Below are 15,041 nucleotides of genomic sequence, written 5' to 3'. Positions count from 1 at the left end.
CAGCAAGCAAAGCATAGAGAGAAACATAGCCCATAGAACGCCGCTCTGGTATTGTTGAAATTTTTGTTCTATGGTTTAAGTGTTTACATATAAGAACAATAGTAGAGTCTATTGATGTCTGTTTTTACAACTCCTTATCCTGCTTAGCGGATTCTACTACTTCACTGAAAATTTTTCTGGAATGTTAATGGAGTCAATAGAAAACAAAATGAGGCATATATATGATGCAACCCTCCAACAGTGGGCTGAGCATTCAGTAAATTTTTATCTGATCGGTTCTTCCTCCAAATATGTAAGAATTCACATTTGGAGTGACAAGACACAATGAGCTGTTTCCTTATTTCAGCTTCTGACCTTGCTATGGGAAAAAGTAAAGTAAAATGAAACTAAAATTTGCAGGAGCCAAATTTTTACATATAGCTAATCGCCTTTCCACTAAGTAATGTGATTCCTTAAAAAATGAAAAGTAACTGTTTTTCATTAAAATTTGAATCTCAAAATGCTATTATCATCAAACTTCTCTGTATTTTATTACAGAATATAATAAATGGGAGTTTAATTGTTGATTTTTTAACCATAAAGAAGCACTGAAGAAGATACAATATCTAAGACAAGCATTTTTAAAAATAAACTACAGCTATCTATTTTCATTAAAGCTAGAGATATGCATATGAAATTTTAGAATGTCATTTGTATTTCCAAAAGCTTGACATTGTGGCCTACACTTTATTTGCCTTTAAGGTTTGAATTTGTGTTAAAATTGTTGGTATAATGTTGTCCTTCAAATATACAAGTGTTTGAATTTTAGTCGTATTGGGGGAAAATGACCCTAAATTGCACATTCATATCTTTGAATACATTTTAGTATAATTTAATTATTTTAGAGCCTGTAGTGCAAAATGGACTGGAAAGTTTCAAGCCATTGTCAAAGCAAAAAAGCAGCAGGTAGCCCAGTCATACAAAAAGTAATATAAGATATGTTTTGTTAGTCAACAGAATTAGGAATACAGAGGCAATGCACTCTTCACGTAAAAGGAGACTTCTATCACATTGAAAATTACAAGTGTAGTATTTTAGGATGATTTAACATATCAAGACTCTAACGTAAAGGATTTCAGAGTAGAAGCTATGCTACCTATCCCAGAATAGCCCACATTTTTGTTATTATTTCCATTAATAAAAAATATATATATAATTATATAAAAAGCTAATATAAAATTTATAAAGGTTTAGATCTTTAGATATATTTATTCTTTTAATCCCCTATAAAAACTAGTAAATATTTCAACTTGGTTTTTTTTGTCAAATTATGAATGATGATAGTACTGATATGTGTATAACAAAAAGCTTTCCCATGCCTTAAAAATGTTCAAAAAATGTCAGTTGCATTTAAGTATTATGGAGTGCTGATATCCAAGAAACATAAACAGTCACTTATGTTGCAGCCATTTATGTTTTTTGTTTGTGTATATTTGTGCAACTTCATAGTGATCAAAAGTGTCTAACATATTTGAGAAACTTCGGTCAATACGGTAAGCAGATTCTACTCTACTGGAAGTCAACACTATTCCCTATGGTTATGCACTACAAAAAACATAGTAGAATATAAAAAACAAAACTCAATAACTATTACTGATCATTATAAGGATTTCAGTTCCCTTTGTCTCTTGCTGTAACCAGGTAAAGTAACAAATAGAAGTAGTCAATAATCTCATCCTTTTGTTTGTATTTCTCCACTAATACTACTATGGTTTAACAAAAAACAAAGTTAAAAGAATATACTCCAGATAACCATAGATACTAGGTTCTACAGATAATCACAGATGATAGTTCTTATTGCTAACTGCCTGTTCCCTATGAAAACAGGACTTAAAACATCAGAGTAATGTGAGGGTTAGGTTTAAGGTTAAATTTAGATTTAGGTTTAGGTTTCAGTTTAGGGCTAGTGTTAGGTTTAGTTTAGGATTAGTGTTCTGTTACTGTTAGCTGTAGGATTAGGGTTCAGGTCAAGGTTCAGAAAAGGTAGAAGCAAGGGCCTTACACCTGCTAGGAAGTGCTCTACCATTGAGTTACATACTCAGGCCTGCACTGATACTGAGAAGGTACAGCTTGGATAATACAGTTTGAAAAAATCCTCAACTACTTTTTTCAAAAACAGTTTTGGTTCTTTAAATAGCTAGATCACTGAATGGGACTAAACTTCAGAAGGATCTTGCATGATCCAACTACTGCTTCCAAAGAAATGAGGCCAAGACACTCCATGTATAGAAAGTGGGGGCTCTGCTAAAGAATGCCGATAATGCTTCATTTTGAATAGCCAGTTCTGTAGGACATCGCAGAGAAAGCTACTGTGACTAGTACGTTTAATTTGTGAAAGGACCTTTCTCCTGACTGATAAAAATGTTAGAAACTCTAATATCTTGAATGGTTTTGAATGGATTATGGCCAAAGCTATAAAGGTCCCACAATAGGTTCTCTTGGTCTATTAATTTGATTGGTTTGAAGAGATTTAGGAATTAAGTAGATCCCTGAGCAAACCTAATTATAGCAATTGAGCCAGATGTGCTGACACATGCCTGTATTTTCAGTGCTCTAGAGGCAGAGGCAGGAGGATTGCTGGGAGTTCGAGGTCAGCCTTAGCTACACAGTTATTTCAAAAATAACCTGAACTTCACACAGTGAGACTCTGTCTCAACGCCCACCACCCCCAAAAAACCAAAAAACAACTCAAAAAAACCCCAAAAAGCCTGAGTACAATATGACAAATGCCAAACACAGAAAATTATTGATTCTTCCAGGCTATATTTTAACCAGTGACAGTGGGATATGTCTGTGGGGCCTTACTGTTAAAGAAAGAGCAAGAGGGAGGAATTGATGGGAAAAGGTTTTCAGTAGTCTTGATGAATACAGTCATGACAGGCATTGCATCTTTTCTCTCAAAGTTTTTATCTCACCCATACACCTGTATTTCTTCAAAACAAGTCATCATGGATTCTACTGTTTATTCTAAATATTTTTGTTTTCAAATCAATTGGGCATGAAAATCATTTCAATATGACCTTGAGTGATGATATTTGGTATAGGGAGACCTGTGAAGTTCTCACTGCAACTCTACCTGATGTAGATGAATGAAAAAAAAAAAAAATGTAAGACTAAGTAACTAGAGTCTGCTGTATAAGAAATCAAAAGAATATTTGAATACTGAATACTAAGTTTTCTTTAAGATTTTACATTCTTCGAAATCAACATAGATACTGAATAATTAAGTAACAATCATATTACTGATTTTTCTCCACGTGTTTCTGAATGTACTAAAATAGCCTTAAAGAGAGTTTTAATACCAAACATGACATAGATTCTTTTTTCATTATTTTTAGTGTGTTAGGAAGTTTCAACTGAATTGTAATTCAAATTGTTACAGCTGTGAGTATGTAAATGTAGGAAATCATTGTGTATCCACATTTGCTAAACAGCTTTTATTAAAATTACTGCTAAATATTTGGGCAAAAGTAATGACATGCTTTACAGGTATCCAGGCTCATTTTAGGGTCATGAATTGCTTGAGGTTTTGAGTCAGATCAGATGGAAATGCCAATGCCAAATGCAAACCATGGAGAGGAGACACTGGTCTATTCCTGATCAATGCTGAATCCATCAAGTAAGGACCTAGAAGTTTAGTGCTTAAAATATTCTGAGTCCCATCAGATCTGGATAAGAATCTCTCTTCGGCCCTTACTGTCTCCATTATCTTCCATAAGTTGTTTTAATTTTCCTGGTGTATTAAACTGTGTAAGGTACGTGGTCAGATTTATTTCATTTAAAGATCACTGTAAACTGTGGAGACAGAACTGAAGGACCTAGCATGGCAGCGAAGAAAACAGGGGTCTTGTGTTAGTTTTTGTTTATAATAATTTAGATGTGTAGCACAATGGCAAATATAGTGGTGCGTTGCCTATACATTCTTCAACCAGGCTTCCATAATATTAAAAATGTATATAAAAGTGATACATTTATAACAATTGAGAAATAATCTTGGGTACAGTAGTGCTAGTGAAATCATAGAATTTATTTATAGTGTAACAATTTTTTCCTCACCAATATTCTTTTTCTGTTGTAAGATCCAATCCAGAATATCATATTTGGTTTAATACAGTTTGTTTATATTATACACATGGTTTTTCTGAATTTTGGCTGAGAGATACCAGTGATCTGGACTAAAGTAGTATCACTAAAGATGAGAGGAAGCAGATATGAATCATATTTTGAAGCTATAAATAGCTATGAAATATAAATCATATTTTGAAGCAGATATGAATCATATTTTGAAACTATAGGTTACTGAATAGATGACAGTCATAAAGCACAAGAAAAAAACCCTGGATTTCTAGCTTGAAAAATTGAGTGGATTGTGATGGCTTTTGTTCACACAGAAGACTGCAGAGTAAGTGGAAAACATTAAAAAAGAAACTTAAGTCTCATTTTAGACTTATTAAGAGGTGACTATATATAATAATACACATAAAACCACATGATATGTGCTCAATAAATGATACACATCGTGAATGTCACCATCAATAGCATCACTATCTTTATCAGAAAGAGACTCCAGTGTTGCTTTAACAAGGCACTAGTGAGAGGCATCCCTGTGCAGTGTCACACTCTTTGTCTTTAAACTGTTTTTAGAGACCTCTACAACAGGTGTGCAGGAAATGCCTGGCCTCGTTTGGCGTTACAGAATATGTACTTGTGAGGTTCTCATTCTTCCATTTCCCAAATTTAGGTTCTAGCAGGAACACTACAGCACAAGGGCCTTCAGATTAAGAAGGAAAATTGAGAGGATTCCATATAGCCTGGCCAACTATAAATGGCTGTGAAACATTAAGAAAATGAAAGAAATTTAGTTGGTTGAAAGCAATGGTAGAAAATGAGATGAGTAAAGCAAATTGGGACCATCATGAGAATTTGAATACCAAATATTTTTAGATTTTTTTCATGAAAAGAAAGATTACAAAACTCTATGACACCAAAGTTCTTATCAGTGGAAAATCTATTCCAAAAGAATCTTTGAGCAACAATAGTATCCAATGTTCAGTTCATTCCCAAGCATAGTACTCTTCAGAACAACAATAATAGATGAACTAAAGATGAAAATGTGAATTTAACAACCACTTTAGATTTTGATAGAAATATTATTAACAGATACTCTGAAAAAATGCCTAGGGATGCTTTAAATTGTCATTTGTGATGTGTCTTACCTTCTGTGTGCACTTAAAACCAATAATTTTTTTTATCAGAGAAAATGATGACTACGATGCTACAAAATGTTTCCTATGAAGAATGGGATAAAATATTTTATTTACATCCTGATATGTTTTATTCAGAGGAAATTAACAGAAATTAATTTTTGCTGAGCGTTAAAAAATGGAGCACAGTAAGGTAAGAAATGGTGTATCTATTCCTAATGCCATTGAGAATTTCCTCAATATTTTAAATAACCAAATGATGCAAACACTCAATTGCTTGATTAAACAAGCATCAGTACATACACAGCCTTTCTGTCAATGACAAGCTAATTCTGAATAAAATTGTGTATTACGGCAGATTCATCTTATAGTTTCAGAAACTCTCAAAGAGAGATAATAAGGCAATTTTAGTGTGATACTGGACCACTGGGCATGCTAACCCACACCCATAACCTCAGTACTGGGAGACTGATGCAGGCAGATTACCATAAATTCACGGTCAGCTTGGGCTGCACATTCAATTTAAGGCCAATCACAACTACACAGCAGGACTCTATTTCAGAAAACAAAACAAACAAAAATAGTGAATCTGGATGTGAAAACAGGAAGTGAATTGCATATTAATTTAATAAAAATTGCACAAAGCATGAAGGTGCACACATCATCCCAGCTACATGGGAAGCTGAGGTGGGAAGATAGTTTAAACCCAGCAGTTGGAGACCACACTGGGTAGTGCAACAAAACATCCATCCTATAGAGGTACTCCAGAGATACTGCAAGTATTCTGTTATTTTGCCATCTGTGAGGTGGGAAATGAGTACACATACACTGGCAAAAGGAAATCAAACAAGTGAAAGTGCCTTCAAAGTATAAAAAAAAAAATTTATATTTTCCTAGTACTGACATTACTAGACATAATAAACATCACCTAAAATGATTTAACTGTGCATAGTCCTGAAAGAAAGAGCTTTCAACACATTGTTAGTAAGTGATACAGAAGATAATGAGTCAATTTAACTTAGTTTTTTAATGTATGGTTTTACATTAAATATGACCTCTATGAGGAGATATATATGACTTGTGTCTAGATGTCCCCCCAAAGCCTCATGTAGTTATTGAAAGAGTTGCCGGCCCAGATAAAACACTGTAACCAGAAAAGGCTGCACCTAAACTCCTCCCCCACCCTGCCCCCTATGGACTTGATTGTAATTCTGTATCCCCATCCTTAAGGACCTGTGCGCCAATGAGATATCTGTGCATCTCTAATGAAGTTAGGGTGCTGCCCTAAGCTTAGGCTATTTAGATCTCCCACGCCACGTGTCTGAGAGAGTTCGCCGGGGAGTTTTGCCAGAGGGAGTTCGCCAGAAAGAGAGAGCTTGCCAGACTCCAGCGCGCCAGTCTCCACTCCCCGTGTTCCCAGAGACACCACAGCCCGGCCCCGGGCTCCGTGCAGAGATGCCCGGGGCCGGCACCGCCGGCGGCGGGGGCCCCCTCCCCGCATTCCCGGAATAAAGCCACCGCTGACCACTACTTTTACGGCCGTCCACTCCGCTCCATTCCTCCCGCAGACTTCTCCTTGCCCTCCCCCTTCTCCCAGACCTAACAGTTATAATGGAGCTATTGGGGATTACTGGATCTAAGGTTTGCACTGCTAGGATTAAGGCTATGAATGCTACCCGTCCTAAGGGAGACAGCCTGGGTAAGGTACAAGGGGCATAACAGCTGTGGTTGTTGCTTGTCACTGCTGCTGATTGTCTTCTGCTCTGCTGTGTCCCTCTGCCATGCCTGAAGCCAGCCAGGGACGAACTGCAACCTCTACAAACTGTGTGATCTAAATAAATCTTTCCTTTTTAAACTTTGAGTGTCAGGTATGTTACTTCAGCAACAAGGAAACTAACCATATACACAAATATATATGTATATATATTCATATATATTCTTGATCTGTTCATATTTTATTCTTCTGAGAAAACTTACATACTAAGCAGTGGAGAATAATAAAGTTTAGGGCATTCACAAGAAGAGGAATGTTAAGAAAATTACTATTTTCATTTAAGCTGAGAATGATAGAATGCAAACATGAATCCAATTAACACTTTTAGTCTTTTAACTGCAGTCCCTTGGGAGAGATGAAAGGCCAATGAATGCTGATGTTCCATACTTAAATAGTTAAATGATGAATAAGAATATAGTTATTTAAAATGTTCCTTCTCTTTTCTCATCTGCAGAGTTATTTAATTGTGCTGGTGTGTTTTGAAGTAGAGGTTAACTATGCTTTGGTTTTCTTGTGCAGACACAGATGTCATTGTGCTAAGTGAAGCATCTACTGTTTTCCCACTATAAATAATGCTAAAGTAGGAATAAGAATAAAAACCTTCAATACTGTGCATGGCTTTATATATGTCTTTAAAAATTCTCTGAATAAGCTTCCAAAAAAAGTAGAAATTTGAAAGTATGATTTTAAATGACTTTGACATTGCTATTTGTGATACTGATAGCTATTCTTCTTAGTTGTACTATGCTGAGTTTTGCACCAATGTTTTCGCAAAATATGTACTTTTATGTACAGTGAGGTATCCAAAATCCACCTTAGTGAAATGCTGAAGAACGTGAACCTTCCCAAGTTTCAGCTTCTTCTTCACAATTTTTTTTTTTTTTTTACTTAACCTCAAATCAGCTATTAAATATATAGAATAGGGGCTGGGGATTTAGCTCAGCGGCATAAGCACCTGCCTTGCAAGCAGGCGGTCATGAGTTCAATCCCTGGGACCGATAAAAATGAAAAAGACAAAAAAAAAATGCAAAAAAAAATATATAGAATAGAGAATTCTGGAAATTATTTAAAGAAAAAGATTAACCACAAATTTTCATTTAGAAGTCTGTATCTGGAGAATCACTAAAAGACATAGTTATAATTATTCAAACATTTACAGCTTTTGAAAAGGGGTCTGAATTAGAAAGATGTTCATATGTTTAAACAAATATATGTGAAATTATTAAGCACTCATTTTGTAAGAAAAAGCATCTCATCATTTTGGTTTGAAATAATCACCGTAGCACACTTAATGTCAACAGATGGCAAGTCCAGCAGACATGAATTCCAGCTTCCTGGTACTTGGGTGTATTGGCATCTTTATCTAGCTTGGACTAGTTGATGATTAAATACATGCAATCCTTTTGTGGTTTATAGGAAAGCTCCTACTTTCATTTTTAAGAAAGAATGGTTAAAATTATGCTGGTTACTCTGCAGAAGATTAGGTTCTTCCAGAACAGTCTGCTTTCACCTTTCTGTTATGTATTCTATTAATTCAGTAAATAGCAAATCTATAGGAGTTAGCAGTGTTCAGCACCTTATAAGATGCTCTCTTTTTCACATAAAACTATTAGGTGTAAGACAACCATTTTATAAAGGAAAAGCTTAGCCATTTTCAGAATAACCAACACAGGTATTTCTGGTGAGAAATTTCTTATATATTCATATTTGGTCACATAGTTTAGGTGTAATGTCAGAGATTTATTATGAGACTGATAAAACCCTATTGATCATATCCTACTTAAACCTATTTATGGATTTCTCTTCACTCCATTTCTGAGACATCAGAATATCACCCTGAACTCTAGCAATACTAATTCTAACCACAGTCACTCTAAGCCACTTCCAAAAACATCTTTTTCCACAGCAGCCAATATGAAAAATGAAAAATGAAAATCAGATCACTTTTTTTCCTGGCTTAAAAACCTTCAACAACTATTTATATCCTCTTAGAAATGCCAAACTCTTTAATACGGAATGAGATCCACTGCATGACCTCTGCCTCCCAAATTACCCACCTCTCTCATTAATCACTCTTCCCTAATTCATTAAACTCCAACAAAATATGCCTTCTTTCTTTTTAAAATCATTGGTGTTATTGTTGAGAAGAAGTTCCTCTGGGCTTAAGTGCCTCATCCTACTAAGGGTCTGAGACTCCAGGAATACAACATTTACTTTATATTATTTAAAATGCTGAAGTTACTTCTCCGCTGGAGATCTTGTTTTGTGTTCCTATGCTAGAAGGTGTCTTCCTCTAGTATGAGTAGGGTCTATCTTTTCATCCCTCAAATTCTAGCTTTAAAATACTTCCATGGGGAAACTGCCTCCCCTCTGACTTCTCTTACAAATTGGGGCCTTCTGTACTGCACTCACATAAAACACCATTAAGGTTTTTTTCAGAGAAACGAAGACAGCTGTAAATTGGTATGGGTGTGACTACCCTCTCAATATATGAATTGAATTGTAAATTCATTGAGGACCGACATGATGTTTGCCTTTTGTGCCTTATGTAATTTTCTCAGAACTTAGTATATAATTTATGCTTTTAAATATTTTTGAATGAATTATTAAATGAAGAAGTGAAAGGTAAAACCTTATCACATGCACAGTAACACTGGAAGGAGTGTCACTGACACAAGTGGCTGGTTTAGGGAAGTCTGAACAACAGCTCCCTACATGGCCAACACTGCGTCAAGGGTGTAGGTGCCTCCTGAAGACACATCAAGTCTATGAACCAGAATACATTTCCATTAAAATTACCTAATTTATATTTTTGCTTTGATTCTATGTTCACCAACTAATAAAATATGTCCACTTCTTATTCTCTTGTTATTTTTCTAGAAGAAAAGACTGAAGTTATTGTATTAATTCTGACCTCTGACAGATTTCATTGCAAAATATTTATAATTTGGTTTGTGTATCAGTGCCTTAATATTTGAGTTAATAGGATCAAGCTCATAGGTATAAATACTTCTTTCCTGGTAGACAGAACAGACAATAAAATATTAAAGGAGACAGGATATTAAAGAATGCGATATATTTAGGGCTGTGGCAAATTTTAATCTGATACAAATAGAAATCTCAGTTCTAGAAACATTTAAAAAATGATATGTAGAAAGGACTTCAAATACACAAGACAGAAACTGGTATCCAGACAGATATGGCACTAAGAATTAATAACAAAAGCCATGTGAATGAGCGGGAGACTGAGCAGAGCTGGACAGAGGTCTGTGGAGAGCCCCTACTGGCTGCGCTGGGACGCACAGCGGTGGACCCAGGGTGCTGAGCACATAGAACACAGTGAGCCTTGGAGATACCAAGGTCTCAAGTACCAGAAGCGTCAGAGTGGATCTGAAAGCAGTGCTGCCTGTGCTGCATAGTTTTCTGTCACTGTAGCAAACAAAAACAACAAAAGTCCTCCAAGATAAGCAATTTATTTTTAAAAATTTGATTTGGCTCACAGTTTTGCAGGTTCTAGTGTGTGCTTTTTTGATTGTGGAGAGGCAGAACCTAAAGGCAGAAGCCTGTGGTGAACAATAGCTGTGCACTCCCACAGCTGGAAAAGCAGAGCCTGAGGAAGTCGTCAGGCCCCAGCATCCTCGGCAGGAATGCTTCAGAGAGCTCAAATGCTTTCTGTAGGCCTCCTCCGACCAGCTCCATGACTTCCCAGAACCTCCAAGACAAGTATCTTTGGGTGACATTCAGAGGCCAAGTCATAGCACCGCCTATTGTCCTGGCCAGGACAGCTATTTTAAAACTGACACGTTTAGAGAGGAAGGAAAATTCGGAGCATGATGGTTATCGTGTTGACTGAGAGTGGAGTTCCCAAGTTAGTGTGCATTGTAATGAATCCTTCACTCTACTTAACAACTGCGTGACTTTGCACAAGCAATTAAAAATATTTAGTCATTATTTTCTTTTTATAAAATGTGAAGAATAATACAACGTGTAGGAGTTAAATGGGTTTATTTATAAGCAAATATATACTTTTCTCTCTCTCTCTCTATATATATGTATATATTCAGTTTACGGGACAAAATGCTCTCTGATAACTATACGACAGTGATCTAAATATGATGAGGCCTGTGTAGTAAGTACTCACAAGTAGACATAGGTGTGAAGGCAGAAAAATTCTAAGATGAATGGGACTGAACTCTTTTCAACGAGGCATCAGGATTTAATAGGGTAGATTTCCCAATCTAATAGGTCGAGATGTGCCCTGTCATTTACATAAGATAAGTTCTTTTGGCAGATAAGATTAGTAATTCAAGATGAAATTAAGAGGAACTTTGACAATTAACTTGTTAGAATCCAAGTAATTTGTTTGTTTTTTTAAACTTATTTTGATAAAATCCAATTAACAAAACTTACTAAAATATAATTAACAAAGCAATTTTGAAGTATGAGGAGTAAAATTCTCTGTAAATACAGACATTATTTCATATTAAAATAAATTATGAAAGCCAAAAATCCATCTTCTTTATGAAAAAAATTCTATTTTTTTCCGAAGATTATAGTTAGACGTTAGCCCCACAAAATTCTACTATTGTTACTTCAAACATTTCACAGTTGTGTGGAAAAACAAAATAGCCCCCTTAACATATAAACTCACTGAAGTTCAATTTAAGTAAAAAAAAACTATTCTGACAAAAATATAGTCAAACAATGAACCTTCACGTTGTAAACTTTACTAAACCTTCCATTGCAGTGTATTTTTTTGCCAATGATAGAAACCAAAGCCTTGTGCATGCTATACAAGTGGTTTTACCAGTGAGCTACATCATCAGTGACTAAGTGCAAGGATTTTTAAGGCCCCCACAGTAATCACTTCGAAGTTACAACTTCTTAAAACAGTTTGCTTTATTTTTCCTAATAAACTACAGCTACTTATGAAACATTATATTCTGGGTTAGAGAGGGTGAAATGGTATCAGGAAAAAATATATATATATTTATTTTTACTTAAGGGGAATAAGTGCTAGTAGGAAAACACTTTGAAAGCACAGTCTACAGATTTATATGAGGTTGGGGAATCTGTGAAGGTGGAGTTTGAAGATTCATTTTTGATGAGGGTTGTGTGGTAAGCCCATGAATTCACCAGCTTGTCTTTTATAATGGATGGATTGATATGGAATATGCATATCTCATATAATTTCATTAAGCAATGGCTTAATGTTGCATGATTCAATAGTCTCAGAAGAGAGTCCGGAAGATGAGAAAGGGAAGATTATTAGTCTGTATATAACTGAATGTTTCAGTCTCATCAGATGAGAGGCTTTGCTAGAAGAGGCTGCCTGTCTATTCCTCTCCTATGTCCATTAGCATTTACTCATAATCTGCATATAGGTAGAAGCAATAATAAATATTATAAATTTGAACGATAGCTCTAGAACTGTGTACTATAGTGGGGTAATTTACCTCTAGTGATAAAAAATAATATATGATTGCCTTGACTACAACAAAGAATATGAGACTCTAACATTGGGTTTTTTTCTTTTTTCCTCAGAATTACATCTGTCTGAGTTTCATCACAAACTGTTTCCTTTGAAGTTATCTATTGAGAATGTAGACATAAAAAATCTGTGAAAAGTTTTGGAATTGAAATAAGCTCAAACTGGAAGTGCTGTACAAAGATAGACATAGCTGTGTGATTAAAAGTAAATGCCTTGGGTTAGTGACATTCACAAGAGTACCACCTACCTGGACCTGATTTACAGATGGAGTTTATTATCTTTAACACTTTTCTCAGATCATTCAGGCCATACTTGGCTCCTGAGGCATAAGCAGCAATTAGTCCCTTTGCTAGGAGAAGCTGTTGACCTTCACTGTGACTTACGTTGATGCTGTTATTGGAACAAATGAATCTTCTAAGAGGGGCCTATGTCTGAATTTCAGGGTCCCTTCACCCGCCAGGTGACTGCATCCTCAGAGAATTCAGTGAATATAAAAAACAAGAAATGGTTCTAAGAAAGGAGAAAGCAGAGGCTGAGGAGACCGAGATAACATTTTTTTTTTTAAAGTAACTGATAGACTGCCATATTTTGTTTTCATTAGGTAAGATTCTGCAGATTTACACTGAACTAAGGTTTGAAAGAATGGGGGATTGGATGAGTTTTGTTTTAGCAGTTTATTCAAGGAAAATTAGGTTAAATTGCAAACAAGAAATGGATACCAGAGAAAAAGTGAAAGAACAGAAAAAATATGAAAGTGCACAGAGTGAGAGTGAACTTGAGTGTGCTTTCTATTTTAAGCTCTGTATATTTTAACTCTATACTCGTAAAAGAGTAATAATATGCAAGCCTGTGTCCTACCATCCTACTGTAATGTGCATTTGAATGAAATAAGATAAGTACTTTTCTTGAAAGTATTAAATTTAATGTACTTGTTTTCATTTCAGGGAGCAGAAATTGACATATCTTTTAGTCTTGAGTAAACATAAAATGTTAATTCATTAAAGTTACCACTAAAATTAATTAAGAGCCGTTTAATTGAGCCAATAAGACTGTAGTGGCTCTCTAACATTCTAGTGGCATCCAGTGATATTTTAAAAACCAGGAAAATCAACTTTGACAGCTTAATAGATGTTTGTGTTGTTTGGTACCTAAAAACAGAAGTGAAAGTGTATTAAGTAAGGAGGAATATAAATACAGGCATTTAGTCACAAGAAAAGCAGTTCTTTAGAGCCTATGACCAATGAAATTACAAAGCACTCTGTCACTGGCTGTGCACAGCAGATAATTTTATGTGCCATAAAATACAGAACAGGGACACATTTTCAAGGTTTTTTTTTTGAAAATTTGATGGAGAACTGTAAAAAAGACTGAGCATAAAGTTTGCAATTACGGCTTCAGTCTACTGATGTACATACATATCACACAAAACATATACATAGATATACTACTGTTTATTTTTTATTGTCAGTTTAAAAAGCCCAGCTGGCATAATTTTTAGACACATGACCTATTGTCAGATTATCTGGGTTCAAAGTTGATTTCAACAACCTCTCTGCGGTATTTGGGCAGGGGATTCTAACAGGGATCATAGTAAAAACAAGCTCCTAGCTTAATCTAATCAATTTATTACAATAAAATATGCTTATATGTTAATCGCAATTACTGAACACTGTACACATTAAGTCATATACATTTCAAATACTGGTACTATGATTTTAACTAGCGATAAACACCAAGGGTATGTATCATTGCTGTGATTTCTGACTGCTGCTACTGACCTGACCATTTGGCTGAAATACTGTTGTCAGGTTATTTCTATAACATAATGCTCCCTAATACCTACTCTTTGAAAGAAAGTAACTGTGTAAAGTCCTCATTGATCTTTGTAATATCTCTAATAGTTTTATGTGTGCAATGTCACATTTTGAGTGACTCTTAGACTCATGGGTAGTGGGAGAAAGACAGGAAGAAGGAAGAGAGGGAAATAAGAGAAAGAAAGGAGGGAGAAAAATGTTAGAAGCATGTAGTTTCCAATCTTGAGAATAATTAAATTTCACAAATATTTAATATAAAAAGAAATATCAACCTAAAGAAACTTTTATTAATAAGTTTGAGGTTGCATATAGAAAAAGGTAAAATAATGGGTAAAGTAGCAAAAATGTAAGTATAAAATATAATGTAAATTATACAAATTAGTAACTACTAAGTTCAAAACAGTAATCTTATCATAACAATGATAAACTGATCAGATAATGGAATTTGTTAGAAATACAAACACACATCAGTACTTCTGCCTGCATATGCAAAGGACAGACATACCATTAGATTTAAATTTCTAACAAGATATATGCTGTGAAAAGTTAGAAGGACACAATATTCACATGTAAAAACTTGTTCTCAGAAATTATTGTCCAGGCTTATTAACAACTTCTTTTAATGCATGCATGTTAAGGAGAATAAAGAATGCGTTCTTTTAATGAACAGAGATCACATTGCAAAGATTGTTAACTAAACATGTAATCCTTTGCTTCTT

Source organism: Cavia porcellus, unplaced genomic scaffold (assembly GCF_034190915.1).
Source record: "Cavia porcellus strain 051 isolate PalLab524CR breed Dunkin Hartley unplaced genomic scaffold, mCavPor4.1 scaffold_5, whole genome shotgun sequence".
Lineage (NCBI taxonomy): Eukaryota > Metazoa > Chordata > Mammalia > Rodentia > Caviidae > Cavia > Cavia porcellus.
Note: the sequence above shows the minus strand (reverse complement) of the source record.